The 21981-nt window shown below is 40.9% G+C and overlaps 3 long non-coding RNA genes across 14 annotated transcripts; 2 read left to right on the forward strand and 1 right to left on the reverse strand.

The window, feature by feature from the left end:
* Positions 1-462: 462 nt before the first annotated feature.
* On the forward strand, positions 463-3550 carry LOC147127633 (uncharacterized). 8 transcript variants are annotated; one of them, XR_015084380.1, is made up of 14 exons: positions 679-828; positions 910-939; positions 1026-1051; positions 1160-1247; positions 1328-1372; positions 1693-1873; positions 2152-2192; positions 2258-2418; positions 2524-2600; positions 2702-2790; positions 2883-2926; positions 3011-3160; positions 3251-3313; positions 3374-3547. It is a non-coding gene; the product is annotated as an uncharacterized LOC147127633 (long non-coding RNA). The 8 variants fall into 8 exon arrangements; XR_015084382.1 differs by having other exon boundaries at positions 678-828; positions 2350-2418; positions 2524-2790; positions 3374-3550; XR_015084379.1 differs by having other exon boundaries at positions 2524-2790; positions 3374-3549.
* Positions 2209-19958, reverse strand: LOC147127634 (uncharacterized). 4 transcript variants are annotated; one of them, XR_015084389.1, is made up of 19 exons: positions 19882-19958; positions 18385-18404; positions 16312-16464; positions 16086-16175; positions 14635-14841; positions 14512-14563; positions 14295-14361; positions 14106-14192; positions 13920-14045; positions 13673-13797; positions 8758-13587; positions 7721-8069; positions 6302-6371; positions 4907-4991; positions 3287-3477; positions 3031-3126; positions 2692-2920; positions 2470-2583; positions 2209-2386 (listed from the first exon to the last, which is right to left on the reverse strand). It is a non-coding gene; the product is annotated as an uncharacterized LOC147127634 (long non-coding RNA). The 4 variants fall into 4 exon arrangements; XR_015084387.1 differs by having other exon boundaries at positions 6302-6405; XR_015084386.1 differs by lacking the exon at positions 6302-6371.
* On the forward strand, positions 6543-10875 carry LOC147127635 (uncharacterized). 2 transcript variants are annotated; one of them, XR_015084391.1, is made up of 3 exons: positions 6543-6719; positions 7873-8058; positions 10616-10875. It is a non-coding gene; the product is annotated as an uncharacterized LOC147127635 (long non-coding RNA). The 2 variants fall into 2 exon arrangements; XR_015084390.1 differs by lacking the exon at positions 6543-6719 and adding an exon at positions 7251-7526 and having other exon boundaries at positions 7981-8058.
* Positions 19959-21981: the final 2023 nt, after the last annotated feature.

Genomic DNA, 21981 nt, shown 5'->3' on the forward strand with positions numbered 1-21981 from the left:
AATTTTTACTGTCAGGATGGCCTAGTGGTATAAGAAGGACCTTGGTGTCTGGGAGACCCGGGTTCGATCCTCACTCTTTGCTCTATTTACGAATTAAAGGGAGGACAGAGCAAGAATCGAACCCGGGTCTCCCAGAGACCGAGTTACGACACTAACCACTCGACCAAGTGAGCTCTTCAAAGGCGAGTTGGTTGTCTACATATATATCTATTTACACATTCACGCATTTGCTGCGTCAATATACTTGATAGATACTCGTAGGAGAGGCCTGGACTGCAACTCAGTGATTGTCGAGTGGTCGACAACCCCGCGTCATATGCAGACAACTCGGGTTCGATCCCCAGGAAGCGTTTATGACAATCCTTCTATTATTTCGCTCCCGCATTTTCAATGGAACACAACTTCTTTACTAGCATCGACTACTTATCTTTCTGTTAAATAAAAGGTTTTATTTTTTTTTCTCTGGAAGTGACGTCATCACCGGAAACCTATTTAAGTCGGGGAAAACACGACAATCATTCTTTCTCAGCTGCTGACAGCCTCCTCTCGTCTTTGTCCACCAGCTGCTCCGCACACATCCCCTGCACAAGATCATCGAAAATTTTGACAAGGTGAGTGCTCAATCTTTAATAGCCTCTTAAAACTCACTGCTTTTGCTCACTTTGAGCTAAAGTAGCACATTTGGCGTGCTCGCGCCTTGCAAACATGGTAAGTTAAAGCGTTTGCTCTAGCGTTGATAATTAACTCTTCCTTCGACTTTAAATTGCACCAAAACGCGTTTTGGGACGTACATACTGAGAAATGGATGAACAGAAACATTCATTCGAGGTAAGTTGATGTTTATTCAACAGTAATGCAGCTACTTCCTGTGACGATGACTAACGTAGCGTTTGCTCAAACCTTTTCCAGCATCTGGACCAAAGTGCCGTTTTGTCGAAGGTAAGTAGACAATACTTCACAATTAAACTGAATGAATCAAGTATATTTTCATGCATGCGTGTTGCCTGTCTCATTTCTGTCCACAGGCTTGTATCGTGAACAGAACGGCCAGGTTGACTGCAAAATGGCACAATTGCTGTGTTTTTGTATAAAAGATGTCATTATTAAACAGACTAGATCAAGTATCTGTGTGTGTGTTGATTCTTATTTCTGTCTACAGAACGTGTGTCTTACACATATTGGCCCAAATGACCCTTAAAATGTCTGACTTCCTGTTTTTGGGACACGGCGTCATGAGACTTTTGCAGGTCTACCAAATGTCATGTTGCTAAGCCACTAGCTTGTCAGGCTGAGTATTTTAAAGCCGAATGCTTACGTTCCCTTTCAGGCCGCCATGCTGTTGAAGAGGCGTCCGGCTCTGCTCTCCTCACTGGTAAAACACACACACTTTCATACATGTACAAATGTTTGACAAATTATTTCAGCATGTGTTGACCAAGGGGCCTCCTGCGATCTTAATCAGCAAAGGTGTGTCAAATCCAGGTCCAGGAGGTAAAAACCCAGCCACACTTTGACTTGCGCTACAGGTGCTTCCACTCAACCAGCTTCTGGGGAGCTCGTTTGCCTGCCGGTTGATTGGAAGCACCTGCGGCTACAGCCAAACTGTGGCAGGGGTTTTACTTTCTGGACCTGGATTTGACACTTGAGTGAGGTGGGAAATGCACTCAATGGCGACTTTAATGTTTGTTACAGTATCACTCCAGGAAGAAGCGCCAGCCAAGATTCTGGATGAAACCGAAGGAGGGTCAGGAGACCTGATGTGACTTTCCAGCATGTACCATCCAAATTTCTGCTTTTTGGTTTTCCTCCCCTTTTTCTGCAGTGATGCCAAAGCTTCATTGAGAGATTTGAAACAAGATGGCGGTGTTATCAAGTGAGTTTTTTTTTTTTTTCCCCCCCCTCTGCAGTTTTGAAGAAGTTGCAGTCAGGACACTAATCAGCTGTCTCCAATCCTGTTTCCTGAATGTTTTGTCTCCCTGCTACGACGCACCTCATTTAAATGATCAGGCTCCTAAAGAGCTTGCTGGTCATTTGAATTGGGTGTGTTGCAGATGGTGCAATGCGAAACGGGCAGGACTGCCCACCACAAGGAACATGACTGAAGATCCTGGTCAACAATTTGTTAACCTTTGTCCTGCTCTTGTCCACCAGGTGGCGCTGATCAACTTGAAGTCGAGCTCCTCTTCGGCAAGGTTGGGACCTGTTGCAAAAGACAAACTTGATGAATCAAAGTACCTGACTGTTTTTGTTGTTCTAGGTGGCGCCATGATCAACTTGGTGACCAGTTAAACGGGCTACAAAAAACTCTGCATGTTGAAAGAGCACTCTCCTGCTTTTCATGCACTGCAGCTTGCAGTAAGACTGCTGTCAGGGACTCTTCCACCTGCTGGGCAAAGAAATTCTCCATGAATGTGGAAGGTCCTCAAAGCTGCCTACATTTTCAAAATTAAGACATGCAAATAAAAGTACTAAAAATAGCAGCTTGACTGGGCCGTCATTTGTGGTGTTTGCCGCTTTGTCCAGAGTGGAGTCTCTGCACCAGTTTCAGGAGCTCGACCAGCTGCTGCAGAGGAAGGTTCCAGTCTACAGTGAATCAAAACGTTAAAGTCAACTAAAAATGAGTCACCATGTCATTAAAGTTGAAATTCTACATTCATGGTATGTTGCTGATGCCGTAAGCTTTTAACTCACTTGTGTCTAGGTCCACACGCTAGTCAACTACTTCATGCAGTGACGAGGAGGCAGTCTTGTGCACCATTCAAGTTGGATTACATCATGAAGTTTGCCAGGGTGTTTATCAATGAAGAGCTCCTGCAAAAGCGTAACTGCATTTCAGGTTAGTCCTATAATTGGGGTCTACTCACATGTTCCATGTCATGCAGACGGCGCCAACTGGAGTGCTACGAGCTGCAAAGTGCGTCTGACGGTAAGAAAAGCAACATTTCATTTCATTTCAGCTAGCATGTTCCAGTTGTCTCGACAAAGTTGAATTCTTTTTTTTCTTGTCCAGTGTGGCGCACAATCGAGTACCTGCTCACAGCCACAGACCAGCTACCAGCAGCACCACTTATGCCTTGGTTGTCGCTTGCTCAGCCGCGCGGCGCTGAAGCCAAACTTTGAGGCAGCCTGAGAAGAAATGGGAGACATGTACCCTTGGATGGTATGATTTTTTTTTTAAGTGCTTGTCACTTTACAATCCTCATGACAACTTTTCTGACCCACTACTCATGGTTTTTCTTCCCCTTTCCAGGCAACAAGGAACAGATCATCTTCGATCATAACGCACCTGTGAAGACTTGAATCTTGATTGCTGGTAGGTTTCAAGCCCCAAACGTTGACTTCACTTTTGTCTTACGGATGTTTTTTGTCTTAGGTCCACACGCTTGTCCAAGTTCTTCTTGCGGGCCGACAACTTTGCAACGAGCAGACTGTCATCCAACTTAACACTTGGGCTTCATTCTTCTCGCTGGCCAACTACTACAACAAGCATCGAGCAGACTGTCATCCAACTTGTCACTTATTTGTTTGTGATTCTTTACTTTGCAAAAGAAATAAAGCTTGATTAAAAATAACACTTCAGCTTTAAATTTCATTCTTACACACATCACAAAAAACTTAAACCTAAATAACAAAACAAAAAAAAAAAAAAAAAAATCAAAAAAAAAATTTCCCCAATTTTTTTTTTCCGAATTTTTTTTTTCCCCGAATTTTTTTTTTTATGGGGAGCTGAGGAATATGCTGAAAAGTGGGTCTGGCAAGGCTGAAATGAGGCTTTCTGATTCGCTGATGAGTCCAGAAGTGGGTGGAGCAATTTGGATAAAAGGCTGTGATTGGTCAAAAGGTGGGTGGGGCTATGCAAATTAGAAGGGCTGTGATTGGGCTGTTACAAAGTGGGCGTGGTTATGCAAATTTAGAGCGCTCTGATTGGTTGGATTGGCAAATGCGGACATTTTTATGCAAATTGCTGCATTCTGATTGGCTATGCAAATTTACGCCACACTGTGATTGGTGGATTTGAAATTGGGCGGAGTTAGGGGCGGTCCTAGCAGCAGATAGTTTTTTTGAAGGCACTTTTGAGTCTTCAGGTCAAAGTTGCACTTCAGTCACAACATGAGACACAAGTCTTTTACTATTCCCCTCAATCTCACATGACCCAAAGCTCGATGAATTGAAAGATTGCTCGAGTTTTGAGTCATGAGGAGGCAAACAGGAGTAGTAACGTGACACTTGTGTCCACAGTAGTAGTGACTGACGTGCAACTCTTACCTCAAGACTTCAAGCAGCCTTTGGAATAGTTTTCTACTGCAGCAACCGACGACACGCATGAAAGGCTTCAAATGAGGGCAGACTTACCAATAAAACGCAAAGACTCCAATTCAAGTTCAACAATTTATTGGACAGAGGAGCTAACATGACAATTTGAAAGCATTTCACCAGTCAATGTTTGTATGAGCTAACTCAAGTTGCACACACAGACATTGACGATGGAAGCAGCCTAAGTGTTGCCTGCTTGACGAGCTCATGTGTGATGTCACTTACTTCAAATGATGCGCAAACACTTAGGCGATGGCACCAAAGGGGGACGTGAGCACACTGGACATCTTGCACTGGGACAAAAACTAAGTGTCCAGCACAACACCATCATCACACACTGCTGGACATGCTTTTAAATGGCACTGATGTGAACCAAGTTCGTCAAAAACAGATTTTTTTTTTTTAACTAACTTGGCCCACATCATTGTCATTCAAAAACATGTCCAGAAATGTCTGACGATGGTGTTGTGGCTCACAGTGTCATGCAGTAGATGAAGCAGAAGTTGAAGTTCAGAGCACTCACGTCCACCTTGTGGTACGATGTGACATCACACATCAGCTCTTCAAGCACAGAACACTGCTCAATACTCACACGGGTCCAAATGCAGCTTGCCCTTCCCTTCCTTTCCCTCAAGTCTGGCGGCTGCACCTTTGAGCCCCAAGCCTCCTCGATCCATCTGGTCAGGCAGAAAAAAAACAAAAGCAGTGTGTAACACTCTTCTGTACATAAAATGTTGTTTTTTATTTCAAGATTCAACTCACATTATTAGTCAATTAAAATGATATAGTTTCACTTTTAACACGTCCAACTGTGCCCATACAAGCAATGCATCTGTGCTTTCTCTCTACACCTGACATCCAATGAGCAACTCACGCTTCTTTCAATCAAGCAGGACTTCAAAGCCTTTTAAGTTGATGATTTACGATTACAACTTAAAATCTCGGAGCGCAAATTATTTTGTTCTTTTTCACTGTGGCTCTAATAATCCTTTGAATTAGAATGTGATATTATTAATTTGGGAAATAACAGATTAAACTGTCCATTCATACAATTTTTGACTGAAATATTGCATTTTTTTTTTCAGGATCCCATTTATATATTTCACTGCGATTGGCTGCAAGGATAGGCTCCAGCACCGGCTGACTCTTGTGAGGATAAGCGGTATAAATAATGGATGGATGGAATCTTTCTGTTTGGCAACGTCACGCCCCAACACACTACATTTACTGACAACATAGAATTTGGCCACTCTGTTTAAAAGCTGCTTCCACAATCAATCTTGATGGGTGCTCACCTTCATTTGCAGTCTGAACCCATCATACTGATGATGTTACGGTAAAAATAATTATATTTTTAAGTGAAATCATCTCAATGACATGGAACATTTGCATTGGAATGCAGAACAACAAAATATCTCCGATAAATAAACATTCAATTTAAAAGAAGACTACGGCTGTTTTTCATTCAATAGATATTAACATGCACCATAGTGGCAGAGTAAAATGATGTCCTATTTCCCTCCATTCCTCCTTCCTTCCTGTACAATTTATCAGAATTTCCTATTTAAATTCAAAATGTAAATTATGTCAGGAACATGACTGCACGTGTTTTACTGTAAATATATGTAATATTAATGCTTTAAAGAATAGATCACTCACAGATTTATTTACTTAGCGGCGACCATTCAATAATGCACATTGCTCACATGTACGCACGCACGCAATCAAATTGTCGTTAGTTATGCCGGTAGTCTGCGCATTACTGGACATCATAATCTGGCGATCAAACTTCACTTTGTGCTGCGGTTAGCCTCAAGTGTACTTGCACTGAAGCGTGGCGAATCTGAGCACGCGGCCACGTTTTCGCGATTAACAAATGCAGCAGTTTCGAACTAGTAGTTGCTCCAGATCATCCGTTCTGTGTGTTACCGATATGGCGTCGGTGGTAGAGAAGCTCGGCGGCGGATATGAAGTGGTTGGCATTTACCTTAGTCGAGCCGCGTAGCTCATCTCGGCAGTCCCGCTTTTGTTTACGTTGCCTCCGCCACCTGCGGCGCCTGACAGACCGGAGAACGACCCACGTTGGTCTCGCTATGTCGCCCGAGATGTTAAAAGTGCAGGAAAAAAAATTGTTGAGCTCGTCAATTTGTACTGTTAACCAATCTCGACTAAATCCACACGATTATAGTATCCAGCAACCAAGGTAAATCTGACAGTTAAAAGGGAAAACGCACGGCTCGTTCGTCATCACACTCCGGCGTCAATGGCTGCGGCGGCTGCCTAAAGCCGCTTCCCCCGAGGCGGGGCCACTGCCGTCGGGCCGGGTGACCGCTAAGTCGGCCGCTCTCATTCAACTGAATGGAACCCAGCCAGCGTGGGCTCGTGGAAGTTTTACAACGTATACAGTAATTGTTTTCGGTCGCCACATTATGAAATTTGGGCGCCTGCGCACCCAAGTAAAGCCGCCTTATTAGGCTGACGGGTAGGCTTATACTGGGGGAAGCCCTGCTAGTTACACAATAAAAATATATAGTGTAGTTTAAGGTACTGAACTATTTTCTAAGATAGCTCTAGTCGACGCGATTTAAACAAAGCATATTTGGAAAACAACTGTCTCATTAGACGTGGGCATGAGCACGTTTTAAAACGTAATAGCGATTTTCGTGCGGTTGTTTTGTTGTAAACGGACTGTGGCTACAATACGAAATTAGTGTACGGTGAACATGTTTCTTTCTTCAAAAATCCTGATTTTTTTTTATAAAGGCGGACATGAACAATGACAACAACACATTGGTGGTTGTCAATAGTATTGATTGGTTGATTGATTGCTCGATATGCTCGGGTTCCCTCCGCAGAAACACATCCGTTGCTCTTGACTGAAAACATGTATGTTGTTATGAAAACCCGAATTATAAAATTGCCAACGTGTCTGGTATTATAACTGCATGTTTGATGTTTAAAAGAAACCAGTCAGTGTCAAAACTGGTAAAGAATTCAACGAGTTATTATTAATTTAATGGCGCAAAACAACTCGAACGCAAGGGACTCCGCCCGGTTAATGATGGCGAGGCTCTCTCTCTCGTGGTTATTTATCGGTATCTCTATGGGGAAGACGACAACACCGGACAGTGAAACCTATGCGTAATGCCACAAAACTGTGAAAAACAATCGCCACGAAAAATCATGTGGACGTCAATACTCATGCCAAACAAGTAAGTCAAGCGCTTTCCTTGATTGAGTGCTCGCTGACAAGCCACCTTTGTTGATATTGTTTTACGGGACGTATTGAGTAACAATAAACAAACTTGAGAGCCCAAGTGCCGCAATTATGCTCCTAAATTGAGTACATAAATACATTTACATAGAAACGGCAAATAGACAGTTTAAAAATCTTTAAATTACTTACGGTAAACAACACAGCCGGGGGTCACCGGAAAACCTAATTGAACCGGATGTATACCATTCTCCTCCTCCTCCTCCTTCTTCTTCTTTTTCTTCTTCTTCTTTTTCTTCTAAATTGTTACATCTCCTTGTTGCATATCTTCGCCTACTGTACAGGAGCTTGAAAATGAATTTGCCAAGCGATTTATGATGTCTACAGTGGCTCAAAGACAGAGTAAGTAATAGCAGAGCAGTCGTCCTGACGTGTCCCTCTTCCTGATCAAGTGCGTGATGATGCTGATCGTGGGCATTCCGTCTGTGTTCTGGGTGGGCCAGCTTCTTCCACGGCAAGAGACGCAAAGAGTACGACAACACTGCAATGTACACACACACACGCATTTCACACTCGTCACCAAAAGGTCTGTTCTGGACTTAGTCTGGTTCATATAAGTGATGGGCTGAATAATTGGGACCTTAAAGCGACACTTGGATGATCTCAACATTGGCACTTATATAATAGGTTTGCATGTAAAAATGACATCAGTATTAAAATGCCCCCCTAAAGACTCTGTAGTGATTTAAGGACCTTTTTTGTGATTAGGTTTGACAAATTGGCCCGCTCCCTTTTGGAGCGACCAATCGCCACCAAAATACAAATGCACATTACTACTTTTGTCCACTTCAACCTGTGAACGTATAAAAGTGTTCTGCACAATAGTTTGGATTTATTGACATCAAACGTGATCTCATCATGATCACCTCCACAAAATCGAAAATGCGTGGCGATCGCTTCTCCACTTACACAAGCTGAAGCGGACAAGGGAATGAATGCGCACACGAACCCCGACTGTTTATATTTCGGACATTTAGCTACGCTAAACTCGCGTCAACTCTCAGGAGGCAGACGGCGACTGGCAGCGGGCAAGCAATCAGGCAAGCATGGATCTTTATTCCCCCGCTTCCCTCCCTTGCTAACAGTAGTATAACAGCACGGCTAATAGCAACAGCTACCTTCAGGCCGTTAAAACAAAAGGCGTTAGCACAACAACATTAGCTCCTTACTGTCCGCCCAGCCTGAGTCTTCATGTCGCAGGGTTGCCTCCCAAGCAGTCGCGTGCGTTGTCCGACACTGCTTGCAGCCGCCAGCTTTGGCGTGAGTGAAGCGGCGTGAGAGTGAGGTAAAACCTCATCGAACAAGCGTCAATGTTCAGAGGACAAAAAGTTCCAGCGAGGAGGCTGACCTCACAGCCGAGTGTGGCCGCATTAGAACGTACCGTTTCGGCTGTTATGTTCGAAATTGGACGGCGTGTTATTGGTCGAAAAAACTGGGGCCATTCCTCATCCAAATAAATGTGCACGTCTACTCATTCCCACTTCAGTCTCTGGAAATATCCTGACTGGTGTTTAATGCCTCGACCGCTCTAACCGTGTGTTTTTTTTGTTGTTTTTTTTTTAGGAAAGAAGCAGTGTGTGCCCGTCCCAGCATAAGTCTATGTAGCTCTGCTCACTTCCACATTTCCTTACTCTCATATAAATCAGCCATGAAGAGGTTAATCATTTTGATATGTTCAAGTGGTCATTAGTCGGGATGTCCACATAAATTTTGGCGCCAATTGATCACCGTTTTTGGACGTTAAAAGCAATGAAAGTACAGTGATTTCCAATGGAGAGTTTGTAATCTGTCCCCCCCCCCGTGACTCCGATCGAACAAGGTTAGAGCAGTAGGGGGCGCAGCCATTTGCCTCATTAAAAAGAGGTGTTATTCATGGAATCACTTATTTCCTAATTTCTCCCAAATTTATTGATAAAATAGAAAATGACACCTCTTTTCATTTTCCCAATCCAAAAATATATCAAATGAGCTTGTTTGTGAAAACATGGCCATCCCGGCCCAACAATTCCTTTAAGTAGGAACATACCAAACTTAATCCACCTCTTCAAACCACCACTCTGTCGTGGCAACAATAACAATTATCAATATAACACAAAGAGGCAATTGCCGGTATGCTTTTTAAAACCATACATTCTCTTTTTTTACTAAAACACAACAAAGAAAAAAAGTTGGGTTTTTTGGCTGTATAGTAAGGTAAGTTTTGGGGAAAAGAAAAAAAAATGACCATCTATAGAAAGGTGTTTTTGGGCGGAAAAAAACACCATGAATAGTAAGGCACTTTTTGGAAAAGAAAGAAAAAACACCCTGTATAGTAGGGTGTTTTGGGGAATAAAAACGACCATGTATAAAGCCATTTTTGTGAGAAAAAACAAAATGACAGTGTGTATAGAAGGGGGGTTAAACGACCATGTATAGTAAGGCGTTTTTTGGGGGGAAAAAAAACAAAAACGACCATGTATACGAAGGTGTATTTTTGAAAAAAATAAAATAAAATAAAATAAATAAATAAATAATGACCATGTATAGTAAGGTGTTTGTTGGGGGGGAAAAAACAAAATACGACCATGCATAGTAAGGTGTTTTTAAAAAAAAAAACAACAACAAAAAACGGCCATGTATAGTAAGGTGTTTTTTGGTAAAAAAATACAACCATGTATAATAAGGCGTTTTTAAGAAAATAAACAAAACAAAAAATAACCAAAAACGACCATATATAGTGAGGCGTTTTGTGCAATAAAAAAAACAAACATGTATAGTAGGTGTTTTTTGGAAAGAAAAAAAACACCCTGTTATAGTAAGGCATTTTTGGGAGGAAAAAAACCTGACCATGTATACAGTAAGGTGTTTTTTGGAGAAAAAAATCAACCATGTATAGTCAGTCATTTTTTTGTGGGAGTGGGGTTAGGGGGCGACCATGTATATATAGCAAGTTGTTTTTTGGAAGAAAGTCAGAAAGTCTTCCCATTTTTCCTCTCCAACAGTATAGTTACTAAATTTGATTTCACCTTGTTTCTTTGTGTGTTGCAGGTTCTCTACGGACCCGTCGGACCAGGAGAGAACCCCCCACCTCTCCCCTCTTCCCTCCCAGCCATCTAGATGAGCTGTAGGGGGACAGCGTCTCAACCCTCCTGCAGGCTTGCCCTTATCAACAAAGCATCTCAACAAAAATGAACTAAACATTTGTGACTCTGTATGGATATATTGTTTCTGACCGAAGCAGGCAAGAAGACACGTGTTTTGTTCAGGCACTTGATTCACAATCGCCAATAAATCAAAGTATCAAACTAGACTGACTCTTTGTCATGTTCGTCTTCAATTTGAAACCAAGTTCACTTTGCAAACTCTCTCCCGATGGATGACATCATCAAGTTAGTTATAGTAAACCGGTGGGGTGGGGGGTTATTTGTTAGGTTTGAGTGTCATCACAGAGTCCACGTGGAATGTTAACGGTATTAAGTGACCACTTCACGGAGGATGCCAACCCTCTCCCCAATAACATTTCCTTTTATCGTATAACTGATGATAAGTGGCTTGGGTAAGGACTGGAGATGGATGTTTGTGGGAGTGCAGTCCAAAACAAAATTGCGACTTTCTACGTCAGGATGGCCTAGTGGTCTAAGAAGTAGATTGGTATTTGGGGGAGTCGGGTTCGATCCTCACTCTTTGCTCTATTTACAAATTAAATGGAGAGCAAAGCGAAAATCGAACCCGGGTCTGCTAAAGACCAAAGTTATGGCACTAACCGCTCGACCAAGTCAGCTCTCCTGAGACAATTCATTTGTTTGTATATATATATATATATATGTATTAATTTACACATTCGCGTATTCACTGTGTCACCATACCTGATAAATACTCCTGAGAGTGTCCAGGACTGCAACCAAGTGTTTGTCGAGCGGTCGACAGCCCCCCGTCATATGCAGACAACCCAGGTTCGAGCCCCGGTAAGAATTCATGACAATGCTTCCACTATTGCGCTCCCGCATTTTCAATGGAACACAACTTCTTCACGATCATCGATACCTTAGCTTTCTGTGTTATATAAAAGGTTTTTTTTGGGGGGTTTTTTATGGAAGTGACGTCATCACCGGAAACCTATTTAAGTCGGGGGAAAACACGGCAATCATTCTTTCTCAGCTCACGGACAGCCCACGCTCGTCGTCGTCCACCTGCTGCTCTGCACACGTCCTTGACACGGTGAGTGCACAATCTTTAATAGCCTCTTAATACTCACTGCTTTTGCTCACTTTGAGCTAAAGTAGAACTTTTGGCGTGCTCGCGCCTTGCTAACATGGTAAGATAAAGCGTTTGCTTTAGCGTTGGTAATCAACGCTTCCTACGACTTTAAATCGCATCAAAACTCACTTCTGGGACGTACATACTGATAAATAGATGAAGGCAGTAATTTAAACATTTGTTCATGGTTAAGTTGATGTTTGTTCAACAGTATTGCAGCTTTGTGTGGCTGTGATTTACGAAGCGTTTGCTCAAACCTTTTCCAGCATCTGGACCGAAGTGCCGTTTTGTCGAAGGTAAGTAGACAACACTTCACAATTAAACTGAATGAATTAAGGATATTTTCATGCATGCGTGTTGTCTGTCTCATTTCTGTCCACAGGCTTGTATCGTGAACAGAACGGCCAGGTTGACTGCAAAATGGCACAATTGCTGTGTTTTTGTATAAAAGATGTCATTATTAAACAGACTATATCAAGTATCTGTGTGTGTGTGTGTTGATTCTTATTTCTGTCTACAGAACGTGTGTCTTCAACATAATGGCCCAAATGACCCTTAAAATGTCCGACTTCCTGTTTTTTTGGGACACGGCGTCATGAGACTTTTGCATGTCTACCAAATGTCATGTTGCTAAGCCACTAGCTTGTCAGGCTGAGTATTTTAAAGCCGAATGCTTACGTTCCCTTTCAGGCCGCCATGCTGTTGAAGAGGCGTCCGGCTCTGCTCTCCTCACTGGTAAAACACACACACTTTCATACATGTACAAATGTTTGACAAATTATTTCAGCATGTGTTGACCAAGGGGCCTCCTGCGATCTTAATCAGCAAAGGTGTGTCAAATCCAGGTCCAGGAGGTAAAAACCCAGCCACACTTTGACTTGCGCTACAGGTGCTTCCACTCAACCAGCTTCTGGGGAGCTCGTTTGCCTGCCGGTTGATTGGAAGCACCTGCGGCTACAGCCAAACTGTGGCAGGGGTTTTACTTTCTGGACCTGGATTTGACACTTGAGTGAGGTGGGAAATGCACTCAATGGCGACTTTAATGTTTGTTACAGTATCACTCCAGGAAGAAGCGCCAGCCAAGATTCTGGATGAAACCGAAGGAGGGTCAGGAGACCTGATGTGACTTTCCAGCATGTACCATCCAAATTTCTGCTTTTTGGTTTTCCTCCCCTTTTTCTGCAGTCATGCCAAAGCTTCATTGAGAGCTGTGAAACAAGATGGCGGTGTTATCAAGTGAGGTTTTTTTTTCTTCTCTGCGATTTTGCCAAAGTTCTCATCTGGGGTCTCAATCATGTTCCTTGAGGGCGGTTTCCTGAATGTTTTGTCTCCCTGCTGCGACACACCTGAGTCAAATGATCAAGCTCCAAAAGAGCTTGCTGATCATTTGAATCGGGTGTGTTGCAGATGGTGCAATGCAAAACAGGCAGGACAGCGACCCACAACGAACATGACTGAAAATCCTGGTCAACGATTTGACTTGTCCTGCTCTTGTCCACCAGGTGGTGCTGAAGAACCTGATCAGTACAGCATGGATCAACTTGTGAAGTGGAGCTCCTCTTCAGCAAGGTTGGGACTTGTTGCAAAAGACAAACTTGATGAATCAAAGTACCTAACTGTTTTTGTTGTTCTAGGTGGCGCCATGATCAACTTGGTGACCAGTTAAACGGGCGACAAAAAACTTGGCATGTTGAAAGGGCACTTGCCTGCTTTTCATGCACTGCAGCTTCCAGTAAGACTGCTGTCAGGGACTCTTCCACCTGCTGGGCAAAGCGAAATCCTCCATAAATGTGGAAGGTCCTCAAAGCTGCCTACATTTTCAATATTAAGACATGCAAATAAACATACTAAAAATAGCAGCTTGACTGGTCTGTAATTTGTGGTGTTTGCAGATTTGTCCATCCGGTTAAAAGTCTCTGCACCAGTCCAGAGTTTCAGGAGCTAAACCAGCTGCTGCAGTGAAAGGTTCCAGTCTACAATGAATCAAAACATTTTGTAGTCAACTACAAATGAGTCGCCATGTCATTAAAGGTGAAACACTACATTCATGGTATATTGCTGATGCCGTAAGCTTTTGAGTTAACATTTGACTCACCTTTGTCTTTCGGTCCACACGCTGGCCAACTGACGACTTCACCATGCAGCGACAAGGAGACTATCTTGACATGTCATCCAATTTGTCACCATGGTGTTTCCAGATGACTGCATCAATGAGGAACTTCTGCGAAAGCGTAAGAGTAAAACGTAACTGCATTTAAGGTTAGTAATAAAGTCTACTCACATGCTCGTTGTCCCGCAGACGGCGCCACTGGAGTGCTACGAGCTGCAACATGACTCAAAGTGAGTCTGCCTGAGGATGAGTCCTCTGCTGGTAAGGAAAGCGACATTTCATTTCAGCTAACATGTTCCAGTTGTCTCGACAAAGTTGAATGATTTGTTTTTGTGTCCAGTGTGGCGCACAATAGAGTACCTGCTCACAGCCAGCTTTGTTGTTTCTTGCTCATCCGCACGGTGCTGAAGCCAAACTTTGAGGCAGCCTGAGAAGAAATGTAGACATTTGCCCTTGGACGGTATGATCTTTAAATGCTTTTCGCTGCACAATCATGACAACTTGTTTTGACCCAATACTTTTGATTTTCCTTCCCCTTTCTTGGCAGCAATGAACAAGATCTTCCATCGTAACGCACCTGTGAAGACTTGAGTCTTGATGGCTGGTAGGTTTCAAGCCCCAAACATCTTCTGCACAAGACATTGACTTAAATTCTGACTCATGTTATTTTTGTCTTAGGTCCACACGCTTGTACAAGTACCTCTCTCTGGCTGACCACTTTGCAACGAGCAGACTGTCGTCCTACTTGCAACTTTGTCTTCTCGCTGGCCAACCACTTCAGCACGCTGCAACGAGCAGACTGTTGTCCTACTTGCAACTTTGTCTTCTCGCTGGCCGACCACTTCAGCACGCAGCAACGAGCACACTGTCATCCAACTTGTAACTTGTTTGTTTGTGATTGTCTACTCTGCAAAAGAAATAAAGCTTGATTACAAATAACATTTAAGCTCTCAACTTCATTCTTACACAAATCACAAAGACACAAAGCAAAGTAAAAAAATACACAAAATCTAAAAAAATTTTTCACATTTTTTTTCCCCCAGAATTTTTTTTTCCCAGAACTTTTTTTTCCAGAACTTTTTTTTCCAGAAATTTTTTTTCGCCGCCAATGAATATACTGGAAAGTGGGTGTGGCAAGGCTGGAATACGGCTTTCTGATTCGCTGATGGGTCTGGAGCAATGTGAATAAACGGCTGTGATTGGCCAAAAGGTGGGCGGGACTATGCAAATTAGTAGTGCTGTGATTGGTGGGATCCAAAGTGGGCGTGGCTATGCAAATATGAAGCAAAGTGATTGGTCAGACTGGCAAATTGCTGCATTCTGATTGGCTATGCAAATTCAAGCTGCGCCGTGATTGGTGGATTACAAATTGGGCGGAGTTAGGGGCGGTCCTAGCAGCAGATAGTTTTTTTGAAGGCACTTTTGAGTCTTCAGGTCAAAGTTGCACTTCAGTCACAACATGAGACACAAGTCTTTTACTATTCCCCTCAATCTCACATGACCCAAAGCTCGATGAATTGAAAGATTGCTCGAGTTTTGAGTCATGAGGAGACAAACAGGAGTAGTAATGTGACACTTGTGTCCACAGTAGTAGTGACTGACGTGCAACTCTCACCTCAAGACTTCAAGCAGCCTTTGGAATAGTTTTCCACTGCAGCAACCGACGACACGCATGAAAGGCTTCAAATGAGGGCACATTTACCAATAAAACACAAAGACTCCAATTCAAGTTTTACAATTTATTGGACAAAAGCTAACAGGACCATTTGAAAGCATTTCACCAGTCAATGAGCTAATTCAAGTTGCACACACAGGCATTGACGATGGCGTGAGCACACTGGACATCTTGCACTGGGATAAAAACTAAGTGTACAGCACAACATCATCACACACTGCTGAACATGCTTTTAAAATGACACTGATGAGTCAAAAACAGATTTTTTTTTTTTTTTTACATTATTTTTTAACTACGGTAACCTAGCCCACATCATTGTCAATGAAAAACACGTCCAGAAGTGTCTGTTGTCTATGTGTGGTTCACAGTGTCATGCAGTACATGAAGTTGAAGTTCAGTGCACTCACGTCCACCTTGTGGTGCGATGTGACATCACACATGAGCTCCTCAAGCACACGACACTGCTCAATACTCACACGGGTCCAAATGCAGCTTGCCCTTCTCTTCCATTCCATTCCATTCCGCTTGTCGGCTGCACTTTTGAGCACGATGCCTCCTCCATCCATCTGGTCAGACAGAAAATAAAAGCAGCAAGTAACACTCTTCTGGACATAAAAGTTCTTTTTTTTTTCTTTTTTTTTTTTAATTGCATTTTTTAAGATTCAAGTCATATTATTGGTCAAATAAGGTGGTATAGCTTGCCTTTTAACATGTCCATTTGCAAATGTCCCACAAACGTCATGTATCTGCGTGCGTGAGCAATCAGCTGGTGGCTTTCTCTCCACACCTGACATCCATTGAGCAACTCATGCTCCTTTCAATCAACTGGTCAAGCAGGGCCTCTAAATCCTCCAACTGAAAATAGTAAAAGAAAATAGAAAATAAAGTTTAATATTGTTCACACATGCACAAAAATTCAAACTCCTCCAACAGGCAGCAATCTGATCCCCTTGATATTATGTCTTTACCTCGCCCTAAAAATGTCTATTATTTTTATCTGATAAATTTTGCTTTACTTTCCAAAATACACAACTTTTATTTAAAAATATACAACTTCTTAAATTGACCATGTAAGATTACAGTTTTGTTTGTTCTTTTTCCCTGGCCCAAATAATCCTTTGGATTAGAATGTCAAATTATTAATTGGGGAAATAGCAGATTAAATTGTCCATGATTGCAATTTTGGACTCTAATTAGGGCTGTAAAAATTAAAGCGTTAACTCTAGAGATTAGTTTAAATCTCATAAAGCATTAAAAAAAAAAAAGAACACTGTTTTATTTATTTCCTGTAGCAGCTGACCTCTGCTCACCTTGCAGCCAAACTTCAGAGCAGAGTCACTGGCACAAAGACAGACAAAGATGGACTTTTACGTAGTTTTATTTTAAAAAGTTACTCATTGGAGAAATCCAAAATATGTCTTTAGCATCTCGTTCAACAGTTGTAATTCTATACAATACAACTTTCATTATATAGCGCATTTCATAACAGCTGCAGCTGTAACAAAGCACTTTACATTACAATAACAAAATAGCAATAATATAACAGGTGAACACAGTAAATTAAAACACAAATTACTATTATACAGTAGACAATGGAAAACAGCAGAAAAGTTGTCAGTCCCACAAACGGGTTTTAAAAATGGACAGAGAGGGGGCTTTCCTGACATTTAATGGAAGGTCATTCCAAAGGGAAGGACCAGAAACAGAAAAGGCTGCATCCCCTCGGATCCCCACATACTCAAAGAATCATATTCAAGGATCAAAGAAAGCTATTAGAGCAGCCTCTGAATCGAAATATACTTTACTTTTTTTTTTTTTAATTCCAAGATTTTGCTAAAGTAAATATCTGTTACAAGCTTTGTATAAAATTATAGTTGAAAATTGTGATTATGATTTATGTTAAATTTTGCATTCATTACTTCAAATAAATTAATCTAAACTAACATTTATTCTATTTTCAGGATCAATTTAGATACATCACGACATTCTTAATAATTTAAAGGTGTTTTTATTTATTTTGAGTTTTAACATTTATTTACATTTCTGTAATGGCTTATCTATTTAATTAAAAGCAACAACATTTTGGTCGGCAACATATTCAAGACGCTTCTCAGTGAAGCTGCACCTCTACAGCGCATATTCAAAGGTTTGGCTAAATTGTTGATGCTGGGGTGGAGGCTCTTTCTGTCTGGCAACGTCACACCCCAGCATACATTTATTGGCAACATCCAATTTGACAGCTCTGTCTTTAAAAGCTGCCTCGACAATCAATCTTTATGGGTGCTCACCAGAGTGGTGGCTTCATTTGCAGTCTGAACCCAGATGGGGAGTACTACCAATTTCATTTTTGAAAAAGTACTTTTATTTTATTTCAGTTTTACATTTAACCATAATAACTTGCTACTTGCTTTATTTTTAAACAAAGAGGGGTTAAAAAAGTCGCAACACTGAGCAGCCCTGCTGTAGTCACAAAGCCCCAGGTTGTCATGGTAAGTAAAAACCGTCCTTAGGCACCTGAGAACCTATTTGAATTGAAGAACAAATAATGATTCCTCTAATACAGAGAAATCACATTCATTAAATTTTAAACATGAAATTGTTGTAAAATGATTGTAAAAAAATTACATGGTAAAAATATATTGTATATTTTAATCTACTACGTCTTACAGACACGATTTCAACAAAAAATATATTTTTAAAATAAAGTTTACTAATGTTTTGACCCCAGAGGCATAATGCTATATAGAAGAAAATGGAAGGAACAGCAAGCAGGACCTTTGAAGAATATGTTGATGCTGAGATGTGCAGGTGGACGACCAGCAGCAGGTGAACATGGGGAGAGATTTGCCTCAAAATTAGTCACACAAATGCATCCACGATGTTCACGTGTTTTTCAGATCCACAAATATATTTGTGTGTATATATGTGTTTTGTTGTGTGTGCATTTATCATGACTGTGAATTGTCAAATGTGCGTTTGTGGCTCAGCGGACAACGGCATTTCTTTTTGACACAAACGTCATGCCGTTTCCAAGATATTCCCACAATGGAGGCTGACATTTTAATCGTGCAATCTCGCAAACAGCAAAGGTGCTCCAACTGTGTCCATCTGTCGGACTGCACGCATAAGGCGGAATAAGACCGTGTGACGCACGTCATGGTAAATCGGTCCTCTCGAAATATCCGAATTTGGGTGTGTACTTTGCCACGTTAACGGCCGTCGAACTTAACTAGCAGCGATCGCTGGTTCAAACGGATCATAACGGGAACTCTAAAATAGGGAGCAGTACGGGAGTGGGAGTCATGCTGAAAGGAGCGGGGCGGGATATAAGTCGCTTGCACCGGGACGGGACAGGATTTTTTTTTTTTTTAATTATTTTTTTAGTCCTGTGGTCTGGGACTGAGATTTTTTTTTCCTGTGGGAGTCGAATGGTACCCGAATAAAAATACACTCCGGTGTCATCTATCCCACACACAGAAGTTGTCAACATTCACGTGTTTTAAAAGCCATCCCCCTTCAGTCCGCTAAGAGGGTGGTGTTTCTATTCTCCAACAATCCGTGTATCATTTGTTTATTAATTGTTGTTGTTGTTGTTTTTAACAAAACGGGTAGTATATAAAAAAATGTTACGTCAATATTTGTTCCCAAAACCAAAATGAAACAAAACTGACAACAAATCTTTTTCTACTTTTGCTACAGAATTGAAAAACGAAAAAAAATTTATAATAATAATAAATAAAAATTAAAAAAACGATAACAGGCGATCGACGAGCCCCCAAAGAAAACGTGAAAATAACGAATATATTTGTGGATCTGAAAAGCACACTTTGGTGCAACTAAATCTTTCAATTCAAAAACATAAATATTTAGTTAATTAAGTGAAATACGTTTGTGAAAATCACAAATCTTTGCGGATCTGAAAAACATGTGAAAATCACTTGTGTGTGAATAATTTTGAGACAAATCTCTCCCCATATGTGAAGCCATCACTCTTCCATTGTGGAAATCAGTTTTGGGGTGGAAAACATACAAAACAACATTCAAGAAAAACGCTTTCATCGATTGAATTTTGATTGACAGCTGAGTTCTACTTGCTGGCTGACGAGCCACCTTTGTTGATATTGTTTTACGATAGCTAGCAAGCTTCCAGTGACGTGGCGAGTAACAATTAACTAGAAGGCCTCAGTGTTGTAATTATGCTCCTAAATAGTGTACATACATACATTGTATATAAATGGCAAATAGACAGTTTAAAATGTTTAAATTACTCACTGAAAACACAGCTGCCATTCACCGGGAGACTTGGTCATCGAAGCGGACAGTAAGATTTCTCGAAGCGGATGTGTACAATTCTTCTTCTTTTTCTGCTGCTGCTTCTTCTTCGTCTTGTCTTTGGCGGGTTACATCTCCTTGGTGCATATCGCCACCCACTGGACAGGAGATCGCAAAGGCATTTGGCAAGCAATGTTCTCCTATGACGTTATCCATCTACCGTAGGTCGAAGATGTGCAGCATTTGCTAACCCAGATGTCAAAGTTGTTCTTGTGAATCTAATTCACAAATTAGTATTTTGAGAGCAAAGTGGGACACCTAAGATTTAAGATTATTCATATGTACGAAATGCTTCCGGGAATCTAAAACAGATTTGTGTCACGTGCTGTATTCTATTTACGTTTTAGAATTAAAAATGGAAAATAAAACCGTTTTTAGACTTTTCCTTACTCATTCCAGACAACAAAATAGAAAATTAAATAGAAAATTAAACTATATTTCAATGTTGGTGTTTGTATTTTAAAATGAAAATCAAATAACGAGTCATTTTTCCATTTTTCATATCTGCTTCCAAACATAATTTCCAATGACCAAAAGAGACACTGACCAATATGTAAACGGCATTTCTGGTAACTCCACATTGCTACAATTTAATTCCACCAGTCATTATTACAGTTATAAACAAATACCTTCAACTTCATTTCGCCTAATTAAAACTTGAATTAAGATATCTGAAAAGGGACGCGCGAAAGTGTTGTCATTTTGCTAGGCCAAATGACGTCACAGATACTGTACTGAAATTCTGATTGTGAATAGGAAATATATTTTTCGGATCTCTCAAATGTTCTTTTGACTAAGCAAAACTGAATTACAGATATCTGCAACACATATCCAGTCTAGCTGTTAATTTAAATGTTAAAAAGGCTGGTCATAAATAAATATATATATATATTTTGTGCTATGTATTCTATATCACTGTCCTGGGAATATGTGAAGTGTCATTCGTGTGTTACATATAGTTGGTTAGCCATTATGTTTTGCTAAATTGCTTAAAGAAAGACAAAAAAAAAAAAACATTTTATACATGCCTGTGAAAAAATGCATTGCACAAACCTGATAGTCACTCACATGCTGTCAGACAAAAATAATTTGGCGCCAAATGTTTACAAGCAATACTAAAAGTACTATATGGGGCTCAACTGCATAGCTGTAAATAAATTCAATAACATTCATTCATGTGGCTCATTAAATTTGTATTCTTGCATGTCCTTTTCCACAAGCAACCAGCAGGAGGCTGCAATTAAGGTTTCCACCCAAAACACCCACTCAGCGACTCCTGAAAGTGCTGATCCAGAATGAGGTCATGCTGTTTTAAATCCCCACGCTCTCGTCTAACATCACATGATCACATACTGTAATAGCTATCATATCAGTTTCCTTCCACTGTGCTGCTTCCATTTTTTTTTTTTAATTGTAGCCTTCTGTATCTGAATTCATGAGGGATTTGGGTCATATAGAAGAGGGGGAGGGGAGGAGTAACACGCCTGTAGTATGTCATAATCTCAAATTACACTGGAAGCCAACAGCTGGTTCAGCAACACTCATGACCTAAATATTAAGTCATGCGTTCAGTGTTAATACGATTGTCTTGACCACATATTGGAATAATGTACAGTCATGTACCATATACAGTGCTGTACAATGGTCGCCAAGATCTTGCTCATGCAGGGTTCTGTTGGTCTCTTAAAGTGTGAGGAGTCCTTCAAATAACCTCTGTTGTGAAATGGTGCAAAGTAAATGAAATTGAGTTGAATCCAATCGAAGTGTATATATATATATATATATATATATATATATATATATATATATATATATATATATATATATATATAATGAAAATAATGCAAAATAAACCGTGTGTTAATAATGTTACTATAATATACATACAGTAAATAAAGTTCTTGACTAATGGTCTAAATATTTCAAGTCATCGCATTACTATTTCCAAAATGACAGCAGACTATTTTTAGAACTGGAATTATTGCTTCCATTTTAGTGTTGCCGTAGCCGTTTCAAACTCTGAGTTCAAGGATGAAATCC

The sequence above is a fragment of the Filicampus tigris genome, chromosome 21 (genome assembly GCF_054856515.1).
Source record: "Filicampus tigris isolate MCC_2025a chromosome 21, RoL_Ftig_1.0, whole genome shotgun sequence".
NCBI classification, from domain to species: domain Eukaryota; kingdom Metazoa; phylum Chordata; class Actinopteri; order Syngnathiformes; family Syngnathidae; genus Filicampus; species Filicampus tigris.